The sequence below is a fragment of the Pseudophryne corroboree genome, chromosome 5 (genome assembly GCF_028390025.1).
Source record: "Pseudophryne corroboree isolate aPseCor3 chromosome 5, aPseCor3.hap2, whole genome shotgun sequence".
NCBI lineage: Eukaryota > Metazoa > Chordata > Amphibia > Anura > Myobatrachidae > Pseudophryne > Pseudophryne corroboree.
In genome coordinates this window covers 465,568,348-465,581,326 of record NC_086448.1, presented here as the reverse complement: position 1 = coordinate 465,581,326, position 12,979 = coordinate 465,568,348, and the positions used below count along the sequence as shown (strand labels likewise).

The 12,979-nt window shown below is 44.3% G+C and overlaps 1 long non-coding RNA gene across 4 annotated transcripts in view; it reads left to right on the top strand.

Moving 5' to 3' along the window:
- The window catches only part of LOC134927877 (uncharacterized), a 158,703-nt gene that overhangs the window by 130,092 nt on the left and 15,632 nt on the right, over positions 1-12,979 (top strand). For all 4 annotated transcript variants that reach the window (XR_010177761.1, XR_010177760.1, XR_010177758.1 and 1 more), the window contains exons 10-11: positions 2,314-2,534; positions 11,023-11,234. This is a non-coding gene — a long non-coding RNA (uncharacterized LOC134927877). The remainder of the gene's footprint in view (positions 1-2,313; positions 2,535-11,022; positions 11,235-12,979) is intronic.

The window sequence follows — 12,979 nt, the reverse complement described above, 5'->3', positions numbered from 1 at the left end:
AAACTATGCTGTTATATGGCATGGCAATGTGCTGTATTTGGTGCTTTCGTACCATTTTAAGTCCCTATCCAGCTTCCTTCTTAATATCCTAATAGTTTGAATATCTTGGTTAAACCAGTGTTCAGCATCCCTTGCAACCATTAGACTTAATTGCTGCTTGCGCCTTTAGGGTAAGCTTGCCGTCACCGTTAGTATAGCATCATGCTGTGCCGTATAGTGCCATGCGGCATGGCATTGTGCTATATGGGGCCTTCATGACATCCGTCCCATTTGCAACTTGCTTTCATTTAAAATCCTTATAGTTTGCATTTCAGAATTTAATGCATCTCTAAAACTATGCTGTGTTGCATGGCATTGTGCTATATAGTGCCTTCCTGACATCTGTCCCATTTCCAGCTTGCTTTCTTTTAAAATCCTAATAGCTTGCCTCTCTAAAACTATGCGGTGCTTTACCGTATGGCATGGTACTGTGCTGTTATGGTGCTTTCGTACCATTTTAAGTCCCTACCCAGCTTGCTTTTTCTTAATATCCTAATAGTTTGAATATCTGGGTTAAACCAGTATTCAGCATCCCTTGCAACCATTAGACTTAATTGCTGCTTGCGCCTCTAGGGTAAGCCTGCCGTCACCGTTAGTATAGCATCATGCTGTGCCGTATAGTGCCATGCGGCATGGCATTGTGCTATATGGTGCCTTCCTGACATCCATCCCTTTTGCAACTTGCTTTCATTTAAAATCCTTTTAGTTTGCATTTCAGAATTTAATGCATCTCTAAAACTATGCTATATTGAATGGCAATGTGCTGTATTTGGTGCTTTCGTACCATTTTAAGTCCCTACCCAGCTTGCTTTTTCTTAATATCCTAATCGTTTGAATATCTGGGTTAAACCAGTATTCTGCATCCCTTGCAACCATTAGACTTAATTGTGCTTCTTGCGCCTCTAGGGTAAGCTTGCTGCCACCATTAGTATAGCATCATGCTGTGCCGTATAGTGCCATGCGGCATGGCATTGTGCTATATGGTGCCTTCCTGACATCCGTCCTATTTGCAGCTTGCTGTCATTTAAAATCCTAAGTTTGCATTTCAGAATTTAATGCATCTCTAAAACTATTCTATATTGAATGGCAATGTGCTGTATTTGGTGCTTTCGTACCATTTTAAGTCCCTATCCAGCTTCCTTCTTAATATCCTAATAGTTTGAATATCTGGGTTAAACCAGTGTTCAGCATCCCTTGCAACCATTAGACTTAATTGCTTCTTGCGCCTCTAGGGTAAGCTTGCCGTCACCATTAGTATAGCATCATGCTGTGCCGTAAAGTGCCATGCGGCATGGCATTGTGCTATATTGTGCCTTCCTGACGTCTGTCCCATTTCCAGCTTGCTTTCTTTTAAAATCCTAATAGCTTGCGCCTCTAAAACTATGCGGTGCTTTACCGTATGGCATGGTACTGTGCTGTTATGGTGCTTTCGTACCATTTTAAGTACCTACCCAGCTTGCTTTTTCTTAATATCCTAATAATTTGAATATCTGGGTTAAACCAGTATTCAGCATCCCTTGCAACCATTAGACTTAATTGCTGCTTGCGCCTCTAGGGTAAGCATGCTGCCACCATTAGTATAGCATCATGCTGTGCCGTATAGTGCCATGCGGCATGGCATTGTGCTATATGGTGCCTTCCTGACGTCTGTCCCATTTCCAGCTTTCTTTCTTTTAAAATCCTAATAGTTTGCCTCTCTAAAACTATGCGTTGCTTTACCGTATGGCATGGTACTGTGCTGTTATGGTGCTTTCGTACCATTTTAAGTCCCTACCCAGCTTGCTTTTTCTTAATAGCCTAATAGATTGAATATCTGGGTTAAACCAGTATTCAGCATCCCCACAACCGTTTGACTTTTTTTGCCACTTGTGCCGGTAGGGTAAGCTTGCTATTGCCGTTAGTATAGGATCATGCTGTGCCGTATAGTGCCGCTTGGCTTGGCATTGTGCTGTATGGTGCTTTGCAGTATGTTTTCATGTGGTATGTTGACTTTCTGTAGGGTGTTGTACATTTAAAATTTGCAGTTTTATATTGTTTTAGAGGCTTTATTTACTACTGCTGTTTCCACTTCCCACTAGGGAGCTACTCTATTGAATATTGAGGTAATTAATATCCTAAAACAAAGGTTCCCAAACTCTGTCTCTATCGTTCCATGTTTTAAGAATATTCAGTTCTTTACGGAGCCTTGCTGTATGGCGTTGTGTAGACGTATTGTTCCAGTTATTTAAAGTTGGTAGTTTTATATTGTTTTGTTTTGTTTCCACTTCTCACTAGGGCAGCTATTCTATTGAATATTGTGGTTTTTGGGTTCCTGAAAGAAAATGGTTTGCTTCTTCCATTGGCAAAGTTGCAAGAGGATGACAATGTCTTCAAACAATCTGGATGTTCTAGATGGCTCTGTGGTGGGCAATAAAAGCAAGCATCAGGATCCAGTGCTGCAAACTACAGAGTTTTGGATGCTGCTGGACAAGATGAGTATTGAGTTCAGTGCACAGGTAAATATATCCTGTATACATTTTATATAACTAGATTCCTTTCATATCGTAACAGATTGTATTGCTGGGAGAACACTGTTTAATGCTCTCTAAAACAGTTAGTTGGCATCATGCTCTTTGGCGTTTTGCCATATAGAAATACAAGGTATGGCATTGTGCGGTATAGTGCCTTCCTTGTCTTTTCAGTCCTATATCAACTTGCTTTTTCTCTGGCTGGGTCCACAGGATTATCCACAGGATAACATTGGGATATTGTCGAGCGACAGCGAAAATGGCACCAACACGGTCACGAGCTTTCTGGCCTCCCAGGATGCATTGGGGCCTCCACTATATAGTCCCGCCCACTGACTCAGTCAGATCAGTTTTTTGCTTGGTGCGGCAGGAAGCCGCATGGTCACAGGGCTGCTGTGAAAGCAGCCTCAAGTTTTCATTACTTTATTTTTATGGACTTACTGTTTTGGTTTTTGAGCGACTTCTCTTAACAGCGTCTTAAACGCATATTAGAAAGAGTCGCTCCAACAACTCCCCACCGGGTCGCAACAACACTTACCTTTGCGGTACAGTGCTGTCTCGACGGGCGTCTGTGTCGGATGTTCTAGCAGGTCCAGCAGACGTTACCAGGCTGTGGCCGGAGCATGGGGAGACGATGAGTCTATGGACTTCCTCTTACTAGAGGGGTCAGGACACAGCTACACTGATTTGGTGGAGACTGCAAACAGTGTGTTAATGCGCCGAACATCTCGAGTGTGACAGCGCTACGCTCTGGGGATCATAGGCGCCAGGACTAGGTGAGGCCGCGATCCTGGGAGTTTAAGTCAACAGGGGGTTTCAGACGCTCTCCTGGCCGTCCCTCCTCCGAGTTCATGGCCAATTCCCGCGTGTCTCTCGTTTCATGAACTGAATGACCTCACTTCCGGCTCAGACGCTACCACGAGGGTACTCGGTCGCAGCTTAGACGCTGCGGTTGTGTACACTGGATATAAACCCGCCCAGACCGAGTCGCAGGCCTTTAGTGTCTGCATGCACGTGGAGTCGCTCCGTGTCCGTTGGTGAGCGTCCGTGTCTGTTATCAGTTACCAAGAGCGGCAGTGTACACCAGTAGCGTCTGAATCCACTCAGCGTCTTACGAGCGTCTTTGCTTGGATATGGAAGTGTGGTGAGTCTCCATGTATCCCGCTCTCTGGAGGCAGGGTATACAGTACTAAAAATTCCTTCTACTTCTTAGTGTGCATTGTTAATTTTTAGTACCTATTGCATATTAGACCTGTATATTACTGTGTTTTCTGCATGTTATGTTGAAAAAAGAACCAGTTAAACAGAAGTACAATTTTCCTACTTATGTATAAGTTATTATAGAGGTTGTATTCTCATATGACAATATCTAATGCTTTAACTTGTGACTGACTGCTAGTATGCGTGCTGACTTTTCTGTGTAATGTCAGTCCTGTTCTGACCCTCAAATCAGGTGCACTGTGGTCAGATTGATTTCACCTCTATATACTGATTATAGGGTGTTTTTTCAGTCACAAAAATTGTGTAGTCAATATCAGAAAAAATGTCTGTGAGCGGCAAAAGTGATGAGAATTTGTCAAGCACTCCCATAGCCCTAACATGCTTATCTTGTAAGTCAGGGGTAATTGATATGAATCAATTGGTCACTTATGAGGGTTTGTGTGCAAACTGTTTCACTTTTCAGCAAAGTAAAAAAACAGGAGTTAGTTCAACCTCCAGTAGAGCCACCATGGAATGTGTTCGCAAAGGCTCTGTCTTCAATAGCGGACAGGTTAGCTCCAGTAGCTCTACCTCAAGTGTTAGGTTACACTATGAACCCATACATGCAGCTCCCTTCCTATGGTTTGGTTCCAGTAGCCTCTACAAGCAACCAAGGGGCAGGTAAGACTAAGACAGATACGTCTGTATGGCAGATTACACAAGATGATACATCGGATGATGCGGAAACAATAGATTCAACTCCGTATGATGATCAGTCGCAGAGCTTTAGTTCAGATGATGTAGCTGAACTCATTAATGCAGTAAAGGCTGTGCTTTCTCTGGAAGAACCAGCCAAGACAGCGTTAAAAGCAAAAGCATCTGTATTCAGACGAACAAAGTCAGTGAAAGCTGAATTTCCAGCGTCAGAGGAGTTGACGGAAATGATGGATGAGTCTTGGGCAGCGCCCGGTAAAAAGTATAAGATTCCTAGGAGATGGGATTCTTATTATCTATTTCCTGCTGGAGACTGTTCGAAGAGAAAAGTTCCTCCAAAAGTAGATGCACATGTTCTGCGACTCGTGCATAAATATGCTTTGCCACTGTCATCTACCTCTTTGAATGATGTCACAGACAGGAGGGTAGAGAGCCTATTGAAAAATATATTTTCTCTAGTAGGAGCAGTGGTAAGACCTGCTATGGCTTCGGCCTGGGTAGCAAAGGCAATGGGCGAATGGATAGAGGAACTAGAGAATGACATCCCCTCTCCTACTAGGGAGCAAGAGGATCGTCTTTGCCGTCTAAGACAATCTGCCCAGTATTTAGAAGAAGCAGCCATTGATGTAGGCACTGTTGCTTCTAAAGCTTCAGCCCTGGCAGTAGTCGCTCGCAGAGCAGTCTGGCTACGGACCTGGAAGGCAGATGCGGAGTCCAAGAAGAAGTTGGAAGCATTGCCTTTCGTGGGTAATATATTATTTAGAAAACCTTTATCGGATATCCTAGAGTCAGAGGCTGAATCGAAGGAGGTCAGATTTCCGGCTACCTATAACCCTAAGTCCAAGGGTTTAAAATTTCGCTCATTTCGCTGGCAAAGCAAAGCGAAAGGTAAAGAGGAGCCTAAACAACCCCAGTTTAAATCCAGGGGTAGGAAGCAGTGGGCTAGCAAAAAGCCAGCTTCCAAACCTGAACAGAAACCCTCAGCCTGAAGAGACGGGCCTCCGCCTGGAGGATTCCAGGGTTGGGGGCTGACTCCTGCAATTTGCACACACATGGCAACAGTCAACAACAGATGCCTGGGTGCAGAAGGTAGTATCTCAGGGGTATGGGTTCCCATTCAGGAGGCAGCCTCCTCAAAGATTTTTTTGCACCAGCCCGTCTCGTATAGAGTCGAAGGCCAATGCCCTGCAAGAAGCAGTCCAAAAATTACTGCAGTCAGGTGTGATTGTCCCAGTACCTCCATCACAAAAGGGACAGGGGTATTACTCCAATCTGTTTCTAATCCAGAAACCAAATGGGTCATATCGACCAATTCTAAATCTGAAGATGTTGAACAATTACATATGGATCCCGAAGTTCCACATGGAGACGTTACGTTCCATAATGTTGGCTATGGAACCGGGAGACTATATGGTATCTCTGGATGTACGGGATGCTTACCTACATGTGCCTATAGCACTATCACATCAGTGTTACCTCAGGTTTGCCATCCTCAAGGAACACTTCCAGTTCCAAGCTCTGCCCTTCGGGCTAGCTACAGCACCCAGGGTGTTTACCAAGATCATGGTGGTTATGGCAGCTTGTCTGCGCAAACAAGGGATAACAATATTCCCATACCTAGACGACCTATTAATCTTAGCACAGTCGCAAGATTTACTGTTGAGCCATCTCCAACAGACGATAGTTTGTTTACAGAGACACGGGTGGCTCATAAATTGGGAGAATTCATCCCTGAATCCGTCACAGCGGATGTTTCATTTGGGAGCCATATTGGATTCAGACCTACAGAGAGTTCTCTTACCAGAGAAGAAAATAGTCAAGGTGCAGGTCTTGGCTCAGGAAGCGTTGCAAGCCCAGACAATGTCAGTCCATGCAGCAATGCGACTGTTGGGTCTGATGGTATCAACGTTCGACATGGTGTAATATGCGCAATTCCACTCCAGACCGTTGCAGCATCTCATTTTGACCAAATGGAACGGAAATCATCAAACAATAAAGAAGCAGATGATAAAGATTCCAGTGAATGTAAAAAGGTCTCTAGCGTGGTGGCTACAGACAGACCATTTAAACAAGGGGAGATCCTTTTGGATAAAAGAGTGGCAAGTCCTGACGACAGATGCCAGCCTGCAAGCCTGGGGGGCTGTACTCTTAAGCCTATGGTTCCAGGGAAAATGGACCGCAAGGGAAAAGTCGCCTGCCGATAAATCTGTTAGAAATAAGAGCCATTTACTTGGCCCTAGTTCAGGCAAAGGACAATCTACAAAGAAGACCAGTCCAGATCCGCTCAGACAATGCGACGGCAGTAGCCTACCTCAATCATCAAGGAGGAACTCACAGCAAGAGTCTGATGAAGGAAGTAACTCCCATTCTAAAATGTGCGGAACTCCATCTCCTGGCATTGTCAGCAGTATTTGTCCCGGGTGTACTAAATTGGGAAGCGGATTTTCTCAGTCGGCACACCATTCAGGAAACCGAATGGGCATTGCACCCAGAAGTGTTTCAGACACTTGTGAACAGATGGGGTCTACCGGAGATAGACCTTATGGCGTCTCGTCTAAACAACAAAGTTCCGAGGTACGGATCAAGAACAAGGGACCCAGGAGCGATCCTGGTAGACGCACTGTCAGTAGAATGGAGGTTTCAGCTGGTATATCTGTTCCCTCCAATATCTCTGTTACCCAGAGTAGTGAGAAAGATAAAACAGGCAAAAGGAGCAATCATTCTAATAGCTCCAGCTTGGCCAAGAAGGCATTGGTACACAGATCTGTTGAGAATGTCCGTGGAAGCACCGATACTGCTCCCTCAACGTCCAGATCTGTTAATGCAGGGTCCTTGTTGTCAGTCATCTGGATTGCCTATCTTTGACGGCGTGGCTGTTGAAACCTCTATCTTAGAGGCTAAAGGATTTTCAAAGCAAGTAATCCAAACCATGCAAGGAGCAAGAAAGCCTTCTTCGGCACGTGTATATCATAGAATATGGCAAGCCTATATTCATTGGTGTTCTGGAAAAAATTACAATACGAGATCTTTTAAAATAGCTAGAATTTTGGATTTCCTGCAGGCAGGATTGGATAAAGGGTTGAAAGTTGCCTCCTTGAGGGTGCAAGTCTCAGCGTTGACTGTATGGTTTCAGCAGAAGATTGCTGACCTACAGGATGTATGTACTTTTTTCCAAGGAGTAGTACATATTCAACCTCCATTTGTTCCTCCTGCAGCTCCTTGGGATTTGAATTTAGTTCTTAAATTTCTCCAGGGTCCTTTGTTTGAACCACTTGAGAGAGCAGATCTTAAGTGGTTAACGGTTAAAGTTCTTTTTTTACTGGCAATGGCGTCAGCCAGAAGAGTGTCGGATTTAGGAGCATTATCATGTAAGTCTCCTTTCCTAAGTTTTTTTCCAGACAGAGCAGTTCTCAGAACGAGATCTAGCTATTTTCCAAAGGTGGTATCAAAATTCCACCTGAATGAAAAGATTGTAGTCCCCGCTTTTCAGGTATTGGGACTATCTGCGGGAGAAGCGTCGCTGGACGTGGTCCGGGCTTTAAAAATCTACATAGATCGTACTAGTGCCATCAGGAAAACAGATTACCTCTTCATCCTCTACGGATTCCATAGAAGAGGATGGCCTGCTAGTAAACAGACGCTGGCGAGATGGCTCCGAATGGTAATATCTGAAGCTTATTCTCATGCAGATCTCCCTATTCCGGCTAATGTCTCTGCACACTCTACACGTAAGGTAGGTCCTTCTTGGGCAGCACAACAGGGTGCATCAGCAGAACAGAGATGTAGGGCAGCCACATGGTCTTCCATAATAAACACATTCATCAGACATTATGCCTTGGATACTTTTGCCTCTCATGACGCAGACTTCGGGCAAAAGGTCCTCCTGTACAATCAGGAGCGTCCCCGCCACTAAAATGGCTTTGGGAATCCCAATGTTATCCTGTGGATAATCCTGTGGACCCAGCCAGAGAAATGAACGTTATGGTAAGAACTTACCGTTGATAACGTGATTTCTCTTATGTCCACAGGTATCCACAGGGATCCCACCCTGACGCATCTGATTAGAGGATCTAGACAAACACTAAAAACCTCTTCCTTCTTGTAAGGAAGGGTGTGCATGTGTGTTCTTATCGCCTGTACAGGTCTCTACTTAATGTTCCTGCCTAAAAATCGCTGTGGAAAGAACTGATCTGACTGAGTCAGTGGGCGGGACTATATAGTGGAGGCCCCAATGCATCCTGGGAGGCCAGAAAGCTCGTGACCGTGTTGGTGCCATTTTCGCTGTCGCTCTACAATCAGTGATCGCGCTGAGCCCAAAAAAGAGTGGGTCCCAGGGACCCCTCACTTTTAAAAATTGGGGTCCTACCGGTCCTTTTCTGGGTCCCATCGGAATTAAGGTTTTTATTAATATTAATCTTATTTGGACACTACAGAAGTATTGCAAGGTGGGGTAATGGGGTGACAGTGCTGCTGGGCTGTGTAGCATGCAGGACACTCTGCCCCAGAGCTTTAACTAGATATTTTGGTGCCCTTTGGCAGAAAGTGAATTGGAGCTCCACCTCCCAGAATCGAAACTACAGGCGGGGCGCGCCGCAAAAATTTAGGGGCATGGCTTCATGGGGAAGGGGCGTGACCACATAATAGTGCCAATTCACATTACACCACACTGTAGTGCCGCTTATACACATTGCACCAGATAGAACCTCCTATACACACTGCGCCAGGTAGAGCACGTTATACACATTGCGCCAGGTAGAGCACGTTATACACAATGCGCCAGGTAGAGCACGTTATACACAATGCGCCAGGTAGAGCACGTTATACACACCGCACCAGGTAGAGCACGTTATACACACTGCACCAGGTAGAGCATGTTATACACATTGCACCAGGTAGAGCATGCCGTTATACACACTGCACCAGGTAGAGCATGTTATACACACTGCACCAGGTAGAGCATGTTATACACACTGCACCAGGTAGAGCATGCTGTTATACACATTGCACCAGGTAGAGCACGTTATACGCATTGCACCAGGTAGAGCACGTTATACGAAATGCGCCAGGTAGAGCACTCCGTTATATGCATTGCACCAGGAAGAGCACGTTATACGCATTGCACCAGGTAGAGCACGTTATACGCATTGCACCAGGTAGAGCACGTTATACGCAATGCGCCTGGTAGAGCACGCCGTTATATGCATTGCACCAGGTAGAGCACGTTATACGCATTGCACCAGGTAGAGCACGTTATACGCATTGCACCAGGTAGAGCATGTTATACACAATGCGCCAGGTAGAGCACGTTATACGCATTGCGCCAGGTAGAGCATGTTATACGCAATGCGCCAGGTAGAGCACGCCGTTATACACATTGCACCAGGTAGAGCACGCCGCAGCACAGTAAAGAAGACCATATACCTTAATGCTATATATACTAAAGACTCTGTACATGGGGCACACTTACTACAAAACTACTGTAGAAAGCACATATTACTCCAGGTGATCAACTCAGTTACATACCCATGGACATGAAAGCTAGGACTCCGTTCTGTGCATGCACCTCACTCCCCCTCTTCCGCCTGCTATATGGGAACGTACCTTCCGCACCAGGGCCCTGTGCTGTCACCGCTGCTTCCGTCAGATAAAAGTGAGAAGTTTGAGGGGGGGGGGGGGGTTGTACCCAATGCGGCCACCTCGGGAACTGGCTCCCCTGCCACAGGCCCGGTAGCTGGGCTCCACCTCCGCTCTGTATGGGCAAGAAGCGCCGTCAGTTTACAAGGAGTTGGCTGCAGCGGAGCGCGTCCCCGGGGACCCTCACATTTTTGAAAAGTGAGTCCCCACCTTCAGATCCGGGTAAAATACGCGCTATAGCGCGTATTTGCGAACACTGTACAATATCCCAGTGTTATCCTGTGGATACCTGTGGACATAAGAGAAATCACGTTATCAACGGTAAGTTCTTACCATAACGTTCATTTCTTAATATCCTAAAAGTTTGAATAAATCCATCGTCCATAAAAGCGTAAGTATAGCATTGTGCTGTCTGATGCCTACCTGGCATTTTCAGTCCTATAACCTGCTTGCTCTTCCTAAATCCTAACAATTTCTGTTTCAGAATATAATGAGTCTCTAAAACTATGTGCTGTTGTGCCATATGGTGTGACATTGTGCTGTATGGTGCTTTCCAAACATTTTGAGTCCAATATCCAGCTTGCTCTTAATATCCTAATAGTTTTCATATCAGAATGTACTGGTTCTCTAAAACTGTGGTGTTGTGCGGTGTGGCATGGTAATGTTCTGTATGATGTCTACCTAAAGTTTTCACTCCGATATCCAACTTGCTTTTACTTAATATCCTAATACAGAGATTCTCAAACTTGGTTTTCAAGGCAACTTAATGGTCCAAGTTTTAAGTATATCCAGTTCTGTAAGGTGCCTTGCATTATGGCATCATGTGATATGTTGACTTCCTGTAGGGTGTTGTGCGTTTCGTTTAAAATTGTCTGTTTTATATTGTTTACAGACTTTACTTACTAGTAATGTTTCCACTTCTAAATAGGGAAGATACTCTATTGAATGTTGAGGTTTTTGGGTACCTGAAAGAAAATGGTTTGCTTCATCCATTAGCAAATTTGCAAGAGGAAGCCAATGTCTTCAAACACGGAGGACAGCTGTGTGGGTGACATTAAAAGCGAGCATCAGGATTCAGTGCTGCAGACTATTATGTCTCCGAAGCTGCCGGACTCGATGTTTGTTGACTTCAGTGCACAGGTAAATATCTTTTGTATTCGTTTTAGATAACTATATTCCTTTCATATTGTAATAGTTTGTATTGCTGGGTGTAAGATGTTTTGATGGCTGTATTGTGCATTGCTGAAGTTGTCAGCTTGCTTTCATTTAAAATCCTAATAGTTTGCATTTCAGAATTTAATACATCTTTAAAACTATGCTATATTGAATGGCAATGTGCTATATAGTGCCTTCCTGACATCCGTCCCATTTCCAGCTTGCTTTCTTTTAAAATCCTAATAGCTTGCCTCTCTAAAACTATGCGGTGCTTTACCGTATGGCATGGTACTGTGCTGTTATGGTGCTTTCGTACCATTTTAAGTCCCTACCCAGCTTGCTTTTTCTTAATATCCTAATAGTTTGAATATCTGGGTTAAACCAGTGTTCAGCATCCCTTGCAACCATTAGACTTAATTGCTGCTTGCGCCTTTAGGGTAAACTTGCCGTCACCGTTAGTATAGCATCATGCTGTGCCGTATAGTGCCATGCGGCATGGCATTGTGCTATATGGGGCCTTCATGACATCCGTCCCATTTGCAACTTGCTTTCATTTAAAATCCTTATAGTTTGCATTTCAGAATGTAATGCATCTCTAAAACTATGCTGTTATATGGCATGGCAATGTGCTGTATTTGGTGCTTTCGTACCATTTTAAGTCCCTATCCAGCTTCCTTCTTAATATCCTAATAGTTTGAATATCTGGGTTAAACCAGTGTTCAGCATCCCTTGCAACCATTAGACTTAATTGCTGCTTGCGCCTTTAGGGTAAACTTGCCGTCACCGTTAGTATAGCATCATGCTGTGCCGTATAGTGCCATGCGGCATGGCATTGTGCTATATGGTGCCTTCATGACATCCGTCCCATTTGCAACTTGCTTTCATTTAAAATCCTTATAGTTTGCATTTCAGAATGTAATGCATCTCTAAAACTATGCTGTTATATGGCATGGCAATGTGCTGTATTTGGTGCTTTCGTACCATTTTAAGTCCCTACCCAGCTTGCTTTTTCTTAATATCCTAATAGTTTGAATATCTGGGTTAAACCAGTATTCAGCATCCCTTGCAACCATTAGACTTAATTGCTTCTTGCGCCTCTAGGGTAAACTTGCCGTCACCGTTAGTATAGCATCATGCTGTGCCGTATAGTGCCATGCCGCATGGCATTGTGCTATATGGTGTCTTAATGACATCCGTCCCATTTGCAACTTGCTTTCATTTAAAATCCTTATAGTTTGCATTTCAGAATTTAATGCATCTCTAAAACTATGCTGTGTTGCATGGCATTGTGCTATATAGTGCCTTCCTGACATCCGTCCCATTTCCAGCTTGCTTTCTTTTAAAATCCTAATAGTTTGCCTCTCTAAAACTATGCGGTGCTTTACCGTATGGCATGATACTGTGCTGTTATGGTGCTTTCGTACCATTTTAAGTCCCTACCCAGCTTGCTTTTTCTTAATATCCTAATAGTTTGAATATCTGGGTTAAACCAGTATTCAGCATCCCTTGCAACCATTAGACTTAATTGCTGCTTGCGCCTCTAGGGTAAGCTTGCCGTCACCGTTAGTATAGCATCATGCTGTGCCGTATAGTGCCATGCGGCATTGTGCTATATGGGGCCTTCATGACATCTGTCCGATTTGCAACTTGCTTTCATTTAAAATCCTTTTAGTTTGCATTTCAGAATTTAATGCATCTCTGAAACTATGCTATATTGAATGGCAATGTGC